The sequence below is a fragment of the Peromyscus maniculatus genome, chromosome 6 (genome assembly GCF_049852395.1).
Source record: "Peromyscus maniculatus bairdii isolate BWxNUB_F1_BW_parent chromosome 6, HU_Pman_BW_mat_3.1, whole genome shotgun sequence".
NCBI classification, from domain to species: Eukaryota; Metazoa; Chordata; class Mammalia; order Rodentia; family Cricetidae; genus Peromyscus; species Peromyscus maniculatus.
Window position 1 is genome coordinate 72,949,429 of NC_134857.1, and position 22,038 is coordinate 72,971,466.

The 22,038-nt window shown below is 42.3% G+C and overlaps 2 pseudogenes; both read left to right on the top strand.

Moving 5' to 3' along the window:
- Nucleotides 1–1,141: 1,141 nt before the first annotated feature.
- Nucleotides 1,142–3,928, top strand: LOC143274037 (speckle-type POZ protein pseudogene; annotated as a pseudogene).
- Nucleotides 3,929–20,329: 16,401 nt separating this feature from the next.
- LOC143274038 (speckle-type POZ protein pseudogene) lies at nt 20,330–21,410 on the top strand (annotated as a pseudogene).
- The last annotated feature ends 628 nt before the right edge of the window (nt 21,411–22,038 follow it).

Consider the following 22,038-nt stretch of genomic DNA (forward strand, 5'->3'; position numbering starts at 1 on the left):
TGCGACTTCTGGCTAGCTGTTCTTGTTAACAGAAGTTTCTTATCCTAGAATATGGATTTTGTACTTAAAAGCTCACCCAGAGAAAGGCTGGTTGCTGCAACAGAATCCAGAATACCTCATGCGGTTGCCAGCTGGTTAAAAGAGAGTTTCTATTGGCTTAAATCCATGTTCAAGGAGTCTCTCAAGGAGTCTCTCTCTCTCTCTCTCTCTCTCTCTCTCTCTCTCTCTCTCTCTCTCTCTCTCTCTCCTTATGTTTGTCTGCAAATCTTTCTATGTGTTACTGTAAGTTTTGTTTTGCTATATTGACCGTTGGCTTTCTCTGTTGTGTGGACACCCCTGCTGCTTAAGACTTGTGCCTTCTCCAGTTGGAAAACCGAGTCCTTTTGTCTGTGCCAGGTCCCCCAGAAAACCACCTACCTGAAATAAAAGAGCCACCTGTCCCATTCCTGGAATGACAGACTATATGAAAAGATCCTATATTGAGCCCCTGACAGGAGTCTGTTCCCTCATGAGAGAATGTTCCTACTCTGAAGTACCTGATCCCCTGATCCTAAATACATAAGGAAGAGTCACTGAGGCTATTAGTTAGCCACCTGCCAAAGATTCATAATGTGGAACCAAACTTTCAGAGATCAAAACCAGTTGATTGATTTATCCTGGATTGAGGGAAGAGCAGCATCAGAGCCATACTTTCAGGAGAGGTAGACTGGGAATTGTTGAGCAGATTAAATCACTGAAGGTATTGTCATGTTCTCTAGTCTTAGTGAGTCCCTACAGATGGGATGAACTGGAGAGAGATGATAGATGTGGGGAACATTTTACTTATCACAAATGAAGGGGAACAGTCTCAAAATCCCATCTTTGGTAAATGTTGAATATACTCTGCACCTTTTGTAAACCTGAATACTGTCTCACATTTAAGGCCCAGCAGTGTAAGCATGCAAGTTCAAGGTTTAAAGAGGACAGAACTCACCAGTGAAGGATGAAAATTATGAGGTATTGGGAAGCTGAATCTTGGCAGCCAGCATGATGGAATTGAGAGGTACTTAGGATCTACTATTAGCACACCACATCTTAACTGGAACTGAAAGAGTATGGCCAAGGAGGATTATCTGGGGGGTGGTGAGGGGGAAGAGCACCAATGCAAGTTGGTGGTGTTATGCTGGGGAATGTGAGTCTGAATTAAACTGACTGCCACCTTCAGCAATTCTTACCTGACTCTGATTCTTGCCCACCATGTGTAAATTCTTCCATTCTGATCTCCAAGTTGTGAACACTGAGACACCTGATTAGGAAAGGAAGACACCTCTTCCCAGATCATGTTAGTGGGAGGAGTTGGTGTAAAACCCTGAGGAGAGGAAACAACAGCTGTGTAGGAATGGACAACATCCCTGTTTTATTTAATATGAACTACAATAAGCAAAATAAACTTGTTCCCAACTTAACAAGACATGGAATTAACTAAAACCCTAAAATGGAGGGCACAGGAATGAGAATATTTTTCTTTCAGTTGAAGTGAGTAGATACTATTCAAGAACAGACTTGGAGGTAAAAAGATATGTGGTGGTATTGTGTTCCCCAAAATATTGTGTACTCTAATAAATTTATCTGGGGTCAGAGAACAGACAGCCACTAAATACAAAGGCTAGAAAATGGTGGCACTCACACCTTTAATCCTAGCATTCCAGAGACAGAAATCCCTCTGGATCTCTGTGAGTTCAAGGCCACATTGGAAATAGCCAAGCATGGTGACACACACCTTTAATCCCAGAAAGCCAGCCTTTAATCCCAGGGAATGGTGGTAGAAAGCAGAAAGGTATATAAGGCGTGAAGACCAGAAACTAGAAGTTTTTTGGATGGTTAAGCATTTGGCCTGGTTAAGCTTCAGGCTTTTGAGCAGTAATTCAGCTGAGACCCATTCCGGATGAGGACTCAGAGGCCTCCAGTCTGAGGAGACAAGACCAGCTGAGAATCCGGCGAGGTGAGATAGCTGCGGCTTGTTCTGTTTCTCTGACCTTCCAGTATTCACCCCAATACCTGGCTCTTAGGTTTGATTTTATTAATAAGAACTTTTAAGAATCCTGCTACAAAGACATAAACATTTAATTCAGATCTCAAGGCCTGAACACACACACACACACACACACACACACACACACACACACACACACACACCTTTAATCCAGATCTTAAGGCTGGAAGACACACCCTAAACTGGGCCACACCTTCTTCTGGAAGCATAAAAGGACAGGGAAGCAGGAAGCTTTGTTATTTGCCTGCTTGCCCTCACCTTGCAGCAAGTCCATCCCTTCCCTGGCAATAGAGAATATTTGGAACTCCAGTATATACTGAAGACCAGTGGACACATCCAACTTCCTGCACTGAGTAAGTACTGGAATCTTGGGCTTTCCGTCATAGGCAATGTGGGATTAGCAGGACTGCAGCCCTAAATCTTCTTTCATACACAGAAATTCCTTGTATATGTTCTGTTGCTCTAGAGAACCTAGTACAACATTTTGTGGTGTACATAATTTTCCAAAATATTCAACAGCTGTGTGTAATTGTCAAAACCAGTTACCCATTGAAGTAAGATTCAATCTAGATGAAAAATGGAGTGATGTAAGTGTAAGTAGTAGCCTACACTGTCTTCTCTGAAACTAGTATTGAAATCTGTATAGAAAATTTAAGAGATCCAAGTCTCCAGCCCCATCAAAAAGGGAATAGATGAGAAATAAAAACTTAAAATATAATTCATGTCTATTTTTGTGTCTCACAGGTGAAGAGAAAACAATTGCTAGTTCTTCATTTTGGAACCAGTTTAATCTTCAAACTACCTCCAGGAGAAATGGCTGGCAATGAGATAGCCCAGAGATGGGACCACACTCAAATCAGCCTTCAGAATTTCTCCTACATGTGGACCATCAGCAACTTCCGTTTTATTGTGGAGGAAATAACAGAAAGCTTTATAAGCCCAACTTTCTCAATAGGAGCCAATGACAAATGGTGTTTGAGAGTATACCCAAAGGGAATCGATAAAATAAGTGCAGGTTACCTGTCAGTTAATCTACTTTTGCTCAGCTGTCCAAAGAGTCATGTTTGGGCAAAGTTCCAGTTCTGGATCATAAGCAAAGAAGGAGAGAAAATGCAAACCAGGACGAGCCCAAGAGCCTTTATGTTCATGCCAGGCCTTGGCTATGGATTCAAAAAGTACATCCTTCGAGATTTCCTCTTGTCCCAAGCTCCTCGTCTTCTCCCAGATGATCAGCTCACCCTCCTCTGCAAGGTCAGCGTGGTCCAGGACTCCTTCAGTATGTCTGATCAGAAAAGGAAGCCAGGGATTCAAATTCCCAGATGTACATTGGCAGATGAGTTAGGAGAGCTGAAGGAGAATTCCCAATTCACAGACTGCTGCCTGGTGGTAGCTGGCCAGGAATTTCAGGCTCACAAGGCCATCTTAGCAGCTCACTCTCCAGTTTTCAGATCCATGTTTGAACATGACTTGGAGGAGAGCACAAAGAATCGCTTTGAGATCTCTGACCTAGAGCCACAAGTCTTCAAGGCAATGATGGACTTCATTTACACAGGAACAGCACCAGACCTGGACAGCATGGCAGATGCTCTGCTGGCAGCAGCTGACAGGTATGGCCTGAAGCGTTTGAAGGTCATGTGTGAGGATGCCCTCTTCAGGGACCTCTCTGTGGAGAATGCTGCCCACATTCTTGTCCTGGCTGACCTCCACATCTCAGGGCAGCTGAAAACCCAGGCACTGGATTTCATTACAGCTCATGCTTCTGAGGTCTGTGAGACCTCAGGCTGGAAGGCAATGGTAGGCTCATGTCCCCATTTAGTGGCTGAAGCATACCGTTCCCTGGCTTCTGCAAATCTCCCATTCTTGGAGCCCCCTTTCAAACGCTTGAAGCAATCCTAGGAACTGGTCAGCTGTGTCCTATACTTGTCTCCCTGAAGCAGCAGCCGGTAGTTGTTACCAATGACACCTGGGTAGACTATAGAATGTGTGGAGCATTTCCATTGAAACTTGGGAAACACAGCATAGTGGCTCAGGCTTTAATACAGCTGTAAATGAGTTGATTTTCAGGTTAAGGGAGGGGAAGTACTCAGCTATATTATACACTACCTGTTACTGTACTGATTTGATTTTTATCCAATGAGTTGGGAACTGGAATATGTTTTAGTTGCTGGCCCCAAGCATATTACAACAGGGTTTCTTTGGAGAAACTTGTCTGGATTGGACTGAGCAGAACATATGTTCAAGGACTCAGAAAGTAGAAAATAAACATGAATGTTTTCTTACAAGAGAAGTGGAAGAGAAAGTAGACATTTTCCTCCAAACTCAGTGTGTGGGAATGGAGAGATGACTCAGTTGGCAAAAACAATTATTGTTCTTGTAGAGGACCCTTGTTCAGTTGTCTTCCTGTCCCCATGGGTACCTCCATCTCTGGAGACAATACCTTCCCAAATAAATTATCAAATGAAATAAAAATTCTAAAATCAGCTTGTGGATTCCTGTGGTGTTTTTGTTTGAAGAATCCCATTTTAATCCATCCAACTCTGCTCATCTTTGGAAGTTTGTGCCATCTTTATTCACACACACACACACACACACACACACACACACACACACACACACACACACAAACACACACACACACACACACACATTAATGAGAAAATACCTAATGAAATTCTGTTACCCTCAAGATTGGTCCCTAGCCCAATTGCCATCAGTTAGGCTTTCTCCATCAGCTGATGGGAGCAGATACTGAGATCCACAGCCAAACATTAGGCAGAGATCAGGGAACCTCAAAGAACGGAGAAAGGCAGGATTACAGGAGGGTTCAAAGACACCAGGTAAACAGAGCCCACAGATTCATCTAAACAGAGCTCATTGGGACTAACAGAGACCTAAGAGACAATCACAGAGCCTGAATGGGTCTGTAATAAGTCCTTTGCATACATGCTGTGTTTTTTTTTAGCTTAGTATTTGGTGAGACAGCTAAGAAGGTGAATATGAGGAGTTTCTGACATATTTATCTGATCTTGGGAACATTTTCTTCCTTCTGGGTTCACTCTTCTAGGCTTGATATAAGGGTTTGTCCCTAATATTATTACATCTTGGTATGTTGTGTCCAGTTGCTATCCCCAGGAGATCTATGCTTTTCTGTAGGGAAACAGAGGAGTAGTATATCTATGTGGAGTGGAAGGAGGGGAGACTATGGACAGTTGGCATTGTATGAGAGAAGAAAACAGAAAACCAAATAAGGAAATAAAGTAAAATTGGAAAGACATTTGGGGAAGAAGTATTTGGACAGATCTGCAAAGGAGCAAAGAATGTGAAGATATTTTTGTCCCCTAACAATGCTCATGAAAGTGCATTCAGCAGAGGAGGAGGTCAATAATTAATTATATATGATGAACTATTTCATGGACTGTCAGACTTGTTCCCAAGTCATTTTTCATATTGCCCCATGGGCCCATGATCACAGTTACCATTGTAGCTGATATGGGTTTATGCATGAAATCAACAACATAGGTATCCACTCTTCAAGACTTACTTGGTTACACCTGCTGCTGAATGCCAGATATGCCAAAACAAGGACCAACCCAGAGACCCAGAGATGTCACATTCCCCAGGCTGACCATCCAACAAAGTCATGACAGGATGACTACATTGGACCTCTTTCTCTGGAATGGACAATACTTCTTCCTTACTGGAGCAGATTCTTATTCTAGATATATATAAATTTGCATTTCCCACCTGGAATGATTTTTACCAAAACTACCACACAGGGACTAACAGAATGTCTTTTCAACCATCATGTTATTCCACACAGTATAGCTTGTGACCAAGATAAAATCCACAGACAGATAGGTGCATCTGTGGCACACTATCATGGGATCCACTGGTTGGAGCATGTTCTCCAACACCCTGAAGCAGCTCCTATGATGTTTTGAAGATACCGTTATGGAGCCAATGAAGTGGCAGCAACCCTTAGGGCTGAAGTAGTATTCTCCAGGAGGCAGATTTCTCCATAGCCCAGATCCATGGGTCCAAGCACCATGTGTTAGAAAAGGGAATAGTTCTACTCACTATTACCACTATTGAACTGTTGGGAAAAACTTTGCTTTCTGTTTCTATGACTTTAATTGTTTTGCTAGGAAATGATGATTCCAGTGTGATTGGTGGGGCAATGCTCCTGACTGGAGCTACAACAAAGAGATCATTGAACTGGAAGCTCAGACTTCTCCCAAGCCATTTTGAGCTTCTGATATCCTTAATCCAACAGGCCAAGAAAAAAAATAACCATGTCAGGTTTGTTATTGATCAGGATAAACATCAGGAAATTGCATGGCTTCTCTACAATGGAGGAAAGAAAGATTACGGCTTTCAGGCAGGAAATCCTTTAGGGCTCCTCATGGTGCCACATTTTCCAATGAGTAAAGAGGATAGGAGACTGTAACTGACTGGTGCAGGCAGATGAGAGAAAATACAGACACACCAGGAATGACGAAATATATCACAACTCCAGGAAAGTGGCCAAGATGGGTAGTGATATTCCCACTAAAGGAAAGTGTGGTGGTATTGTGTTCCCCAAAATATTGTGTACTCTAATAAACTTATCTGGGGTCAGAGAACAGACAGCCACTAGATACAAAGGCTAGAAAATGGTGGCACTCACATCTTTAATCCTAGCATTCCAGAGATAGAAATCCCTCTGGATCTCTGTGAGTTCAAGGCCACATTGGAAACAGCCAAGCATGGTGACACGCCTTTAATCCCAGAAAGCCAGCCTTTAATCCCAGGGAGTGGTGGTAGAAAGTAGAAAGATATAAGGGTGAGGACCAGAAACAAGAAGATTTGGTTGGTTAAGCATTCAGCTGGTTAAGCTTTCAGGCTTTGGAGCAACACAGTTCAGCTGAGATTCATTGGGATGAGGACACAGAAGCCTCCAGTCTGAGGAGACAAGACCAGCTGAGGATCCGGCGAGGTGAGATAGCTGTGGCTTGTTCTGTCTCTCTGATCTACCAGCATGGACCCCAATAACTTGCCTTGGGTTTGATTTTATTAATAAGAACTTTTAAGATTCCTGCTACAGGAAAGTAAACCACCAAGAAATATAATTTGAGTCAAATTAATTGAGCTTTATTTTCAGCCATAATAGGTTTTCTCCCTAATGTAGATGTAACTAACAGTCTTATTAAATAAGAAACACAGAACCAATGTAAAAGAGAAAGCCAAGAAGTCAGAGCTTTGACCTAAAACCTTACCCTTGATCCTGCGGTGGTCCTTCCTCTCTATAAGAGATCTACTTCCTGTGTGTATGTCTTTACATAGTCTTTCTGTTCTGCCTTCTCATTGGTTTTAAACCCAAACACGTGACCTCCTTGTCACTGCTTGTATGTACAGCCCTCCAGGTATTAAAGGTGTGTGTCTCCAATGCTGGCTGTATCCCTGAACACACAGAGATCTACCAAGCTCTTCTACCAAGCGCTGGTATTAAAGGCGTGCAGTGCCACCGCCACCACCGCCATGCTTTTGCTATGGTTCTAATAGCTCTGACCCCCGGGCAACTTTATTTATTAACATACAATTAAAATCACATTTCAGTATAAATAAAATACCACCATACCCTAATCCCAAGTTTGAGGGAATAGCCAGGAATATTGGAGAAGTGGGGTTTTTATAACCTCAAAAAAGCAAGAGTAAGATTTTCCAAGGGTTGGGGGGTCCAGAAGAATTTTTGTGGTATAGGAACTTGGCTGAACTTTCTTACCAGGGGCCAATGTCAAATAGAAATGTTGTTTGAGAGTATACCTGACTGAGTCCATGAAGAAAGCAAAGATTACCTGTCAGTTTACATAGTGTTGTTCAGCTGGCCAAAGATCCAAGTTTGAGCAAAGGCTCTGTCTTCAGTGGGGTCATCGAACCACATATAGTCTCAGCATCAGTCAGGGCTCAGATGTCATCACTGACCTGGATGGCAGCAGAGGCCTCTTACAGTAGCATGGCCCCTCTAGGTAGGTTTATGCCTGTGTCTTCCATTCAATTCATGCCAGTAACAGGCTCTTTTTACCATATTGAAGCACAATATGAAATCAGGAATGGTGAGACCTACAGCAGTTCTTTTATTGTACAGGAATGTTTTTGTTTTCCATTGCTTTTTGTATTTCCATATGAAACAGCAAGGGCAGTGGATCTCTGCATCTGCCTCCATCAGTCACTGGACAAAGGCTCTATGATGACAGCTATGTTATTTACTAGCGTGCTCACCAGAGTAGACCAGTTCAGGTTCCCTCTGGACCACTTCCAGGCAGCCAAAGGTGGAGTCAACCTTGTGGATTCCTGAGAGCCTCCCCAGCACCCTGCCTCTTCCAATTCCCATGATGTACTCATCTATCATGGTATCTTCCTTCCTGCCCTCCCACTCTGTCCCTGTTCCAAGTTGACCCTCCATTTCCCTATGTTCTCATCCCCTCTTCCTCGCCCTCTGCCACCCCCCTGGTCACTCATGTAGATCTCATCCACTTCTCCTTTTCAGGATCATCCATGTGTCCCTCCTAGAGTATTTTCCTGTTAGCTAGCCTCTCCGGAGTTTTCGGTTGCAGTCTGGCCATCCCTTCCCTCACTTTTAGTATCCACTTATGAGTGAGTACATACTATATTTGTCCTTCTGAGTCTGGGTTACCTCACTCAAGATGATATTTTCTAGATCCATCCATTTGCCTGCAAATTTCAGGATCATTGTTTTTTACTGCTGAGTAGTACTCCATTGTGTATATGTGCCACATTTTTCTTTATCCATTCTTCAGTTGAGGTGCATCTAGGTTGTTTTCAGGTTCTGGCTATTATGAATAAAGCTCATATGAACATAGTTGAGCATGTGTCCTTGTGGTAAGATTGAGCATTCCTTAGGTATATGCCCAAGAGAGGTATAACTGGGTCTTGGGGAAGACTTATTCCCAATTTTCTAAGAAACCGCCATACTGATTTCCACAGTGGCTGTACAAGTTTGCATTCCCACCAACAATGGAGGAGTGTTCCCCTTGCTCCACATCTTCTCCATCATTAGCTGTCTTCAGTGTTTTTGATCTTAGCCATTCTGACAGGTGTAAGATGGTATCTCAGAGTTGTGTAGATTTGCATTTCCCAGATGACTAAGGAGATCAGCCCTCTGTCAGATATGGGGTTGGTGAAGATCTTTTCCCATTCTGTAGGCCGTCATTTGGTCTTATTGACTGTGTCCTTTGCTGTACAAAAGCTTCTCAGTTTCAGGAGGTTGATTTATTAATTGTCGCTCTCAGTGTCTGTGCTACTGGTGTTGTATTTAGGAAGTGGTCTCCTGTGCCAATTCAATCCAGACTAATTCCTACTTTCTCTTCTATCAAGTTCAGTGTAACTGGATTTTTGTTGAGGTCTTTGATCCACTTGGACTTGAGTTTTGTGCACGGCGACAGATATGGATCTATTTGCAATCTTCTGCATGTTGACATCCAATTATGCCGGCACCATTTGTTGAAGATGCTTTCTTTATTTCCATGGTACAGTTTTGGCTTCTTTGTCGAAAATCATATGTTCATAGGTGTATGGATTAATATCAGGATCTTCAATTCGATTCCATTGTTCCACCTGTCAGTTTTTTTTTTCCAGTACCAAGCTGTTTTTATTACTGTAGCTCTATAGTAGAGCTTGAAGTCAGGGACCATGATACCTCCAGAGGTTGTTTTATTATACAGGATTCTTTTAGCTATCCTAGGGTTTTTGTTTTTCCATATAAAGTTAAGTATTATTCTTTCCAAGTCTGTGAAGAATTATGTTGGGATTTTGATGGGAATTGCATTGAATCTGTATATCACTTCTGGTAAGATTACTGGTTTTACTATGTTGATTCTTCTTATCCATGATCATGGGAGATCTTTCCATTTTCTGGTATCTTCTTTACTTTCTTCCTCAAGGACTTGAAGTTCTGATCATAGAAGTCTTTCACTTGCTTTGTTATAGTTTCCCACAAGATATTTTATATTATGTGAGGCTACTTTGAAAGTTTTTTTTCTGCAATTTCTTTGTTTCTCTGATTTCTTTCTGGTTCCTCTTAAGAAGCTTTTGCAAGTGGCTAACCACTAGTATCAGTGACTATTCTCTATGTGTGTTTGGGGTCAGAATTTCAGGTACTGCTTCCTTCAAAAGTTCTGGTCCTGGAATTTTTTTGGTGGGGAGACTTTTAGTGATTATGCTCTTTTACTAGGGTTTAATGATCTATTTCAAATACATATCTGGTCTTATTTCATTTTGCTAAGTCAGACCTATTATTTCTGATTTATTTATCTTAGTGTCCTTGGATAGATCTGGAAGAGTGTTTCCAAGTAGCATTATCTGAGATACAAGGGAAAGACCACTATAGTTTGCTGAGTAATCCTGGTACTGTGGATCTGAATGGAATAAATGGCAGAAAAAAAGAGAGTCACCTTCAAGAGTTCCGGGCTCTGCTTCCTGCTCATCAGGTATGAGCTCTTTAATTTAATTATTTAATTATTTACTTTTAAATTTTTATTTATTAAGAAATTTTCTACTCACTCCACATACTATCCACCGATCCCCCCTCCTCCCTCCTCCCACACCCAGCCCTCTTTCCAAAGCCACCCCACATCCCCCAAATTGAGGTCTCCCATTGGAAGTCAGCAAAGCCCAGAACACTGAGCCTAGCCAGTTCCAAGGCCCTTCCCACTGCAGGAAGGCTGTGCAAGGTGTCACACCACAGGCACCGGATTCCAGAAGCCTGCCCATAGACCAGGGACAGATCCCAATCCCCCTGCCTAGGTGCCCCCCAAAGAGTTCGAGCCAATCAACCGTCTCCATATCCAGAGGGCCTAGTCCAGTCCCACGGGTATTCCACAGCCACCAGTCCACAGTTCATGGGCTTCTACTAGTGTGGTCAGTCATCTCTGCACGTCCTCCCATTATGATCTCAACATCCCTTGCCTGCAGTATCTCTCCTCTCTCTCTCATCAGTTGTATTTCTGGAGCTCAGACTGGTGCGTGGCTGTGGATCCCTGTATCTGCCTCCATCAGTCACTGCACAAAGGCTCTATAATAACAGCTAGGTTATTTGCTAGGCTGGTCACCAGAGTAGACCGATACAGGCCCCCTCTGGACTGCTACCAGCAGACCAAGGTGTGGTCAACCTTGTGGATTCCTGAGAGCCTCCCCAGAACCCTGCCTCTACCTGTTTCCAAGATGTCCTCATCTATCATGGTATCTTCCTCCCTGCCCTCCAACTCTGTCCCTGTTCCAGCTTGACCCTCACATTTCCCTATGTTCTCATCACCCACTCCTCTCCCTCAGCAGTAAAAACAATGATATCATGAAATTTGCAAACAAATTGATGGATCTAGAAAATGTATGAGCTCTTTACCTGTCATCCATACTGTAAAAATTAAGACCACTGACAAGTTAAGGAAAACAAGGAAAAGTGACTAGTGAACTTTGCCAAGACAGGGTAAGATGGTCTTCAAAAATACCTGCTTCTAAAAATGGTCTGTCAGCTATTCTAGGTCTGTAGACAAATTGGTTGCCCCAATGATGCTGAGAAATTTTAGGTGACTGTCCAGGCTGCCAGCTATCTGTGTCTATTCTCACAAGAATTTCAGAAATGGCTTGCTTGCATTTTTAGTTTTCTCTGGTTTTATTATGTTCCTTCTCTGGTCTTTGATGGAGTTGAAGACTAGATAGTTACAATTGCAGTCTTCTTGTGTCTTAGCTAGAACATATTAGTACTAGAGTTAGAATCTTCACAACAGGACAGCTATTAGAGTAACATCAGTAATGTGCCATTTACCCATGTTTTGGACATTTGGCATGACTTTCTTGTTTAATGTTATTTGTGTTGGTTGTAATTCCATTTTTGTTTATGACATTATCCTGTCTTTTTCCTGAACAATAATTGATATTCGTTCTTATTGTATATTGTGTTCCCCAAAATATTGTGTACCCTTATCTGGAGTCAGAGAGCAGAACAGCTACTAGATATAAGGCCAGAAAATGGTGGGACACACGCCTTTAATCCTATCACTTGGGAGGCAGAGTTTAAAGCCACACTGAAAACTGCCAGACATGGTGACTCATGCCTTTAATCCTAGTTAGTGAGCCTTTAATCCCAGGAAGTGATAGCAGAAAGCAGAAAGGTATATAAGGCATGAGGACCAGGAACTAGGGCTGGTTAAGCTTTTAGGCTTTTGAGTAGCAGTTCAGCTGAGATCCATTTGGATGAGGACTCAGAGGCTTCCAGTCTGAGGGAACAGGATCAGCTGAGCAATTGGTGAGGTGAGGAAGCTGTGACTTGTTCTGCTTGTCTGATCTTCCAACATTCACTATAATACCTGGCCCTGGGTTTGATTTTGTTAACAAGAACTTTCAAGATTCGTGCTACAGTATATGGTTTGCATTAAGATTAGAACCTTTTCATTTAGATTAAATGGGCAAATGTAGCAGTATTTGCTGCATCCATGACCTTGGGCTATATAACCCAAAGGAGGCGATGTTTCCTGGCATTGTACTTGACCTCTTATAAGGAATTAGAGAAAGGTCACAGGCGCCTGGTGCTAGGGAAATTTCCATTAACCCACAATCCCAGATTAGACTACTAGTAATAGTAGTGATGGTACCTGAACTGGCTTACCCTTGTAATAATTCTGATGAATACCCTAAGAGTTATCACAGAGCCTTCGTTCAGTAGCTGATGGAAGTAGATACAGAGAATGACAACCAAGCACCTGGCTGAGCTCCAGGAGTCGTGTTTAAGGGTAGGAAGAGGGATTATGTGAGTAAAGGGGGTCAAGATCCTGATGGGAAAATCTACAGAGACAACTGAACCAAGCTCAAAGAAACTCATGAACATTAGACCTACAGCTGTGGAACCTACATGGGACCAGACTAGAACCTCTGCATACAGAGACAGTTGTGTAGCTGGGTCGGTTTGAGGGGCTCATGGCAGAGTGATCAGGGTCTATCCAAGGTGCATGACCTGGCTTTCTGGATCACATTTCCTAGGACCAGACACTTTGCTCACCCTTGATGCTTTGGGGATGGGCTTGGTCCTACCTCAACTGAATGTACCAGGATTTGCTTGTCTCCCCATGGGAGAACTTACCCTGTTAGAAGAGCGGATGAGTGGTGGGGACAAGGAGAGAAGGTGAGGAGAGTGGGAGCAACAGGAGGGATGAGAGGGGAATCTGTGGTTGCTATGTAAATTGAAAAAAATAAAAAATAAAAAAATAATCAATATGTCCCACTTAGCACAAACAAAATCAAGATCAGACATGTATTATAAGTAGACAGAAAAGCACTAATAAATTAGCATGATTACTAAGTCTCCCTAACAAATGAAACACAGAAACAGATAGTTTTAGAAAATTGGGAATCAGCCTCCTTCAAGACCCAGCTATACCACTCTTGGGCATATATCCAAGGAATACTCAATCATACCACAAGAACACATGCCCAGCTATGTTCATAGCACCATTGTTTGTAATAGCCAGAACCTGGAAACAACCTAGATCTCCTTCAATTAAAGAATAAATAAAGTGTGGTACATATACATAATGGTGTACTATTCAGCAAATAAAAACAATGACATCATGAGTTTTGCAGGCAAATGGATGGATCTAGAAAAAAATCAACGTGAGTGAGGCAACCCAGACTCAGAAAGACAAATATGGTATGTACTCAGTCATAGGTGGATACTAGATGTAAAGCAAAGGATGGCCAGACTGCCATTCACAACTCCAGGGAGGCTAGCAAGTAAAGAGGACCCTAAGAAAGACAGAGGGATTGCCAAATGACAGAGAAATGGAGGAGATCTACATGAGCAATCTGGACTTGAGGGGTGGGTAATGAAGGGCAAGGGTCGGGGGAAAGAGACATTGGGGGAGTGGGAAGTCCCAGCTAAATCAGGAACAGAGGGGGAGAACAAGGAAAGAGATACCATGATAAAGGAAGACCCCATGGGAATAGGAAGAAGCAGAGTGCTAGAGAGGTCCCCAGGAATCCACGAAGATACCTCCACTATAGACTACTGGCAATGCTTAGAGAAAGCCCAAACTGACCTACTCTGGTGATCAGATGGCCGATCACCCTGGCTGTCATGATAGAACTCTCATCCAGTGTCTGATGGAAGCAGATGCAGAGATTCATGGCCAAGCCCCAGTTGGAGCTCCAGGAGTGAGTATAATTGGTGAGATAGAGGAGGGATTATATGAGCAAGAGATATTGAGACCATGATTGGAAAAAGCACAGGGACAAATAGCCAAACTAGTGGAAACACATGAACTATGAACCAGTAGCTGAGGGGCCCCCATGGAACTGGATCAGGCCCTCTGGATAAGTGAGACAGTGGACTAGATTGAACTATTTAGGAGGCCCCCCCGCAGATAGTGCGAACAGGACCTGTCCCTTAGTGTATGAGTTGGCTTTTTGGAACCTAGGGCCTATGCTGAGACACTTTGCTCAGCTTTGGTGAAGGGAGGAGCGGACTGGACCTGACTCAACTGAATCTACCAGGCTGAACTGAATCCGTAGGGGAGTCCTTGCTTTGGAGGAGGTGGGAATGGGCCTAGATTGGAGGAAGGCAGGTGTGGGTAGGAGGAGGGAGGACAGGGGAATCCATGGCTGAAATGTAAAGTTAATTTTTTGTAAAGTAAAAAAAGAAACATAGGATCCCCACCACCCCCCATTCCCATCTTCTCCAGGGTAAAGACTCCCCTGGAGATTGAGTTCAACCTGGTAGATTCAGCTCAGGCAGATCCAGTCCCCTCATCCCATGCTGAGCTAAGTGTCCCTGAATAAGCTCCAGGTTCCAAACAGAGATGCCTCCCAAACAGATCAAGCTAATCAACTGTCTCACTTATCCAGAGGGCCTGATCCAGTTGGGGGTTCCTCAGCTATTGGTTCATAGTTCATGTGTTTCCATTCGTTTGGCTATTTGTCCTTGTGTTTTTCCAATCTTGGTCTCAACAATTCTCACTCATACAATCCCTCCTCTTTCTCATCAATTGGACTCCTGGAGCTCCACCTAGGGCCTGGAGGTGGATCTCAGCATCTGGTTCCCTCAGTCATTGGATGAGATTTCTAGCATGACAATTAGGATGTTTGGCCATCCTATCACCAGAGTAGGTAAGTTTGGGCTTTCTCTCACCCATTGCCAGTAGTCTATTGTGGAGGAATCTTTGTGGATTTCTGTGGACCTCTCTAGCACTTTGCTTCTTCCTATTCTCATGTGGTCTTCATTTATCATGGTCTCTTATTTTTTGTTCTCCCTCTATGTTCTTGATCCAGCTGGTATCTCCCACTCCCCAAAGCGCTCTTTCCCTTGAACATTGCCCTTCATTACCCCAACTCATGTCCAGGTTGTACATGTAGATCTCATCCATTTCTCTGTCATTGGGCAATCCCTGTGTCTTTCTTAGCGTCCTGTATTCTAGGTAGCCTCCCTGGAGTTGTGAGTAGCAGTCTAGTCATCTTTGTTTTACATTTAGTATTCTCCTATGAGTGAGTACATACCATGTTTGTCTTTCTGAGTCTGGGTTACCTTACTCAGGATGATTTTTTTCTAGACCTATCCATTTGCTTTCAAACCCCATGATGCCATTGTTTTTCTCTGCTGAGTAGTATTCCATTGTGTATATGTACCACATTTTATTTATCCATTCTTCAATTGAAGGGCATCTAGGTTGTTTCCAGGTTCTGGGTATTACAAACAATGCTGATAGAAACACTGTTGAGCAAGTGCCCTTGTGGTATGATTGGGCATTCTTTGGGTATATGTCCAAGAGTGGAATAGCTGGGTCTTGGGGGAGATGGATTGCCAATTTTCTGAGATAGCGCCATATTGATTTCCAAAGTGGTTGTTCAAGCTTGCATTCCCACTAGCAGTGGAGGAGAGTCACATAGCTCAGCATCCTCTTAACATAAGCTGTCTTCAGTGTTTTTGATCTTAGCCATTCTGACGGGTATAAGGTGGTATCTCAGAGTCGTTTCAATAAATGGTACCGGCATAACTGGATATCAATGTTTAGAATGCTGAAAATAGGTCCATATCTCTCACCGTGCTCAAAACTTAAGTCCAAGTGGATCAAAGACCCTAACATAAATTCAGTTACTCTGAACCTGATAGAAGGGAAAGTAGGAAGTAGTCTTGAATTCATTGGCATCGGATATCACTTCCTATATATAACACCAGTAGCACAGACACTGAGAGAAACAATCAACCAGTGGGACCTCTTGAAACTGAGAAGCATTTGTAGACCAACGAATATGGTCAACATGGCAAAGCCACAGCCTACAGAATGGGAAAAGGTCTTCACCAACCGCACATCTGACAGAGGGCTGATATCCAGAATATATAAAGAACTCAGGAAATTAGACATCAAAATGCCCAACAGTCCAATTAAGAAATGGTCTATAGAACTAAACAGAGAATTCTCAACAGAGGAAGGTCAAATGGCTGAAAGACATTTAAGGAATTGCTCAACATCCCTCATCATTAGGGAAATGCAAATCAGATAAACTATTTAAATAGACCAATAACCCCTAAGGAAATAGAAACAGTCATTAAAGTCTCCCAACAACAACAACAACAGCAACAACAAAAGTCCAGGACCAGATGGTTTCAGTGCAGAATCTACAAGATCTTCCAAGAAGAGATAATACCAATACTCTTTAAATTGTTCCACACAATAGAAACAGAAGGAACATTACCAAGGTCTTTCTACCAGGCTACAATTACCCTTATTCCCAAGCCAAAAAAAAGATGCCACAAAGAAAGAGAACTACAGACCAATCTCCCTCATGAACATTGATGCAAAAATACTCAATAAAATATTGGCAAACAGACTCCATGAACACCTCAAAACAAGTATCCACCATGATCAAGTAGGCTTCATCCCAGGGATGCAAGGGTGGTTCACCATACGAAAGTCTGTCAATGTAGTACACCATATAAACAAACTGAAAGAATAAAAAACCATGATCATCTCACTAGATGCTGAAAAGGCCTTTGACAAAATGCAACATTTACCATGGTATCTCTTTCCTTGTTCTCCCACTCAGTTCCTGATCCAGCTGGGACATCCTGCTCCTCTAAGCTCTCTTTCCCCTGAAATCAGAGATACATCACCGTTACAATAGTCACAAATGATATAAAATACCTTGGGGTAACTCTAACTAAGCAAGTGAAGGACCTATATGACAAGAACTTTAAGTCCCTGAAGAAAGAAATTGAAGAAGATGTCAGAAAATGGAAAGATTTCCCATGCTGATGAATAGGTAGGATTAACATAGTAAAAATGACATTCTTACCAAAAGCAGTATACAGATTCAATGCAATCCTTATCAAAATGCCAACACAATTCTTCACAGACCTAGAAAGAACAATACTCAACTTCATATGGAAACATAAAAAAACCAGGATAGTCAAAAGAATCCTGTATAATAAAACAACCTCTGGAGGCATCATTATCTCTGACTTCAAGCTCTACCATAGAGCTACAGTAACAAAAAACAGCTTGGTACTGGCATAAAAACCAACATGTGGAACAATGGAACTGAAATCAAGACCCTGAAATTAATTCACACACCTATGAACATATGACTTTCGACAAAGAAGCCAAAATTGTACAGTGGAAAAAAAGAAAGCATCTTCAACAAATGATGCTGGCATAACTGGATGTCAACATGAAGAAGACTGCAAATAGGTCCATATCTCTCACCGTGCACAAAACTTAAGTCCAAGAGGATCAAAGACCACAACATAAATCCAGTTACTCTGAACCTGACAGAAGAGAAAGTAGGAAGTAATTTTGAACACATTGGCGTCGGAGATCACTTCCTAAATATAACACTAGTAGCACTGACACTGAGAGAAACAATTAATCAATGAGACCTCTTGAAACTGAGAAGCTTTTGTACGGCAAAGGACATGGTCAACAAAACAAAATGACAGCCTATAGAATGGGAAAAGATCTTCACCAACCGCACATCTGACAGAGGGCTGATATCCAGAATATAGAAAGAACTCAAGAAATTAGACTTCAAAATAACCAACAGTCCAATTATTTCTCTTTTTCATTGGCTCCTGGTGAAAAAATTCAGCCAAGATCCTACATCACCCGAATTCCTCTGGAACACTCTCTCCAACCCTCAGAAAACCCTTAGCCTTGCATTTTTGGAGTTTAAATCCCCCACTTTTGCTATGATCCTGGCTTATCTCTCAGTCCAAGTATTAAGGAGAAAACCTATTTTGGCAGGAAATAAAGATTATTTAATTTGACTCAACATATTTTAGTCAAATTAATTAATATTAAGATGAATAAAAAGTCTTTATATTCTTTAAATTAATGTTAAAAGCAAACTTTCAATATTATTTGTTTAAGACTAACACTGTGGTTACTGTGATTAAATAGAAATTCATGAACCAGGCATGATGTGATAGTCTATGGCATTTATCAGAGTAGTCTGAAGGCAGAGACTGACTCAACTCTGCGAGACTGAGGCTAACTTGGTCCATACAGTAACTTTTAAGAGAGCCAGACATGCAGAGTGGAAAGCTGTCAAAAATGAAAGAAAGATGTAGAAATGAAATCATGATTACCTCTTGAATTCCTGCTAAAACTTTTAAGATGCCAAAGCTTTAGAGAATGAACTAGTATTTCAGTGCTGTTCTGTCCTCTTCAAGAAAGTAACTGGGATGGGATGGAGTAATGGTTCAGCAGTAAAAGTTGCTGGATACCTTCCCAGAAGATTGGCATCCAATTTACTACATTCATAGGGTACCTGACCACAGTTGGTAACTCCAGTTTACACTTATTCAGGAGATCCAATAGCCTCTTCTGACCTCTGAGGGCACCATATGCTCATGGTGCACAGACCCATCTGTGTAACAGGGCCCAGACATTACCGGGGCCGCACACCTAAGTACAGCTGTCTCCATGACAGAAGTACTGTGCATGGTGTAAAATCCAGCATTTTTGGAAAAAAACAGCAATCCCCTGTGATAACAAAAAGGAAGGCTTAATCTACCTAAGTCCACAGCTCTAGGAATACCTCTAAATGTTCAAACCTTGCTTGAAATACAGTAACATTTTGGCTTCTGTAGTGCCGCTTCTGGATAATTGTTCTTGTTAATTGAAGTTTGTGAACCCAGAGTATGGTTTTTGTGCTTAAAAGTTCACCCTAAGATTGGCCGTTTGCTGTACCAGAATCCAGAAGTTGTGAACACTGAGATCCCTGACAGAGAAAGGAAGACACCTCTTCCCAGATCATGTTAGTATGAAGATTTATTGTAAAACCCCGAAAAGAGGAAATAACAGCTGTGTAGTAATGGACGCCATCCCTATTTTATTTAAGATGAGCCACAGTAAGAAAAATACACTTGTGCTGGTTATTCTAGTTTCCAACTTAAAAAGACATGGAATTTACTAAAACCCTAAAATGGAGGGCACACAAGAGAGAAGTGTTTTCCTTCAGTTGAAGTAGTTAAGATCCAATTCAAGTACAGACTTTGGAGGTAAAAAGACACAAATATTTAATACGGATCTCAAGGTCTGAAGACACACACCTTTAATCCAGATCTTAAAGCTGGAAGATACACCCTAAATTGGGCCACACCCTCTGTTGGAAGCGTGTAAAAGGACTTGGAAGCAGGAAGCTCTTGCTATTTGCCTGCTTGCCCTCACCTTGCAGCAAATCCATCCCTTCCCTGGCATTAGAGAATGTTTAGAACTCTAGTATACACTGAAGACCAGTGGACACATCCAACCTCCTAGACTGAGTAAGTACTGGAATATTGGACTTTTCCTTCACAGTTAGCCAATGGGAGATTAGCAGTTCTGCAGACCTAAGCCATTCTAATAAATCCCCTTCCTTCATACACAGAGAGATTCCTTATATATGTTCTGTTACTCTAGAGACCCTAGTACAACATTGTTTGATATGAGTGCATAAAATTTTCCAAAATATTCAACAGCTGTGTTTAATTTTCAAAATCATTTACCTATTGACCTAAGATTCAATCTAGACAAAAAAGGGAGTGATGTAAAAGGTCCTAGTAGCACACACTGACTTCTCTGAAATTAGTATTGAAATCTGTATAGAAAATATCTCAGATCCAAATTTCAAGCCCCGTTTAACAGAGAATACAGGAAAAACAAAAACATAACATCTAATTCATGTCTGTTATTGTGTCTCACAAGGTGAAGAGAAAAAAATTGCTAGTTCTTCATTTTTGGATCCAGTTTAACCTTCAAACTACCTCCAGGAGAAATGGCAGGAGATGGGACAGTCCAGAGATGGGACCACACTCAAATCAGCCTTCAGAATTTCTCTTATATGTGGGCCATCAGCAACTTCCATTCTATTGTGGAGGAAAGGCTAGGAAGCCTTAGAAGCCCAACTTTTTCAATAGAAGCCAATGACAAATGGTGTTTGACAGTAATCCCGAATGGACTCGATGAAGTAAGTGCAGATTACCTGCCAGTTAATCTAGTTTTGCTCAGCTGTCTAAAGAGTCATGTTTGGGCAAAGTTCTAGTTCTGGATCATAAGCGACAAAGGAGAAAAAACAAACCAGGAAGAGCCTAAAAGCTTTTAGGTTTGTGCCAGGCCTTGGTTATGGATTCAAAAAATACACCCTATGAGATTTCCTCCTGTCCCATGCACCTTGTCTTCTCCCACATGATCAGCTCACCCTCCTGTGCATGGTGAGCGTGATCAAAGACTCCTTCAGCATCTCTGACCAGAACAGGAAGACAGGGATTCAAGTTCCAAGATGCACATCGGAAGATGAGCTAGGAGAGCTGTGGGAGAATTCCTGATTCACAGACTGCTGCCTGGTGGTAGCTGGCCAGGAATTTTGGGCTCACAAGGCCATCTTAGCAGCTCACTCTCCAGTTTTCAGAGCCATGTTTCAACATGACATGGAGGAGAGTAGAAAGAATCGTGTTGAGATCCCTGACCTGGAGCCACAAGTCTTCAAGGCAATGATGAACTTCATTTACACAGGAACAGCACCAGACCTGGACAGCATGGCAGATGCTCTGCTGGCAGATGCTGACAAGTATGGCCTGAAGCGTTTGAAGGTCATGTGTGAGGATGCCCTCTGCATGGAACTCTCTGAGGAGAATGCTGCCCACACTCTCTTCCTGGCTGACCTCCACAGCTCAGAGCAGCTGAAAACTCAGGCACTGGATTTCATTACAGCTTATGCTTCTGAGGTCTCTGAGACCTCAGGCTGGAAGGCAATGGTGGGCTCATATCCTCGTTTAGTGGCTGAAGCACAATGTTACCTGGCTTTTGCTCATCTCCCTTACCTGAAGCCCCCTTTCAAATGCTTGAAGCAATCCTAGGACTTGGTCAGCTGTGACCTACAATTCTCTCCCTGAAGCAGCAGATGGTGTTGTTACCAATGACACCTGGCTAGACTATGGGATGTATGAAGCATTTCCAGTGAAACTAGGAAAAGTCAGCATGGTGGCTCAGGCTTTAATACAGCTGAAAATGAGGTGATTCTCAGGTTCAGGGAGGGGAAGTGCTGAGCTATGTTGTATACACTACCCTGTTACTGTACTGGTTTGATTTTTCTCTCCAATGCGTTGGGAACTGGAATACATTTTAGTTGCGGTCCCAAGCACATTACAACAGGGTTTCTTTGGAGCAACTTGTCTGTATTGGACTGAGCAGAAAATATTGTGAAGGACTCAGAAAGAAGAAAATAAACGTGACTATTTGGTTACAAGAGAAGGGGAAGAGAATTAAGGCATTTTTCTCCAAACTCAGTTTGTGGGACTGGAGAGATATCTCAGTTGGCTAATGCAATTGTTGTTCTTGCACAGGACCCTTGTTCAGTCCTCTTCTTTTCTCCATGGGCACATCCCTCTCTGTAGACTGTACCTACCCAAATAAAATATCAAATGAATAAAAAACTTAAAATCAGCTTGTGGATTCCAGTGGTGTTTCCGTTTGAAGAATGCCATT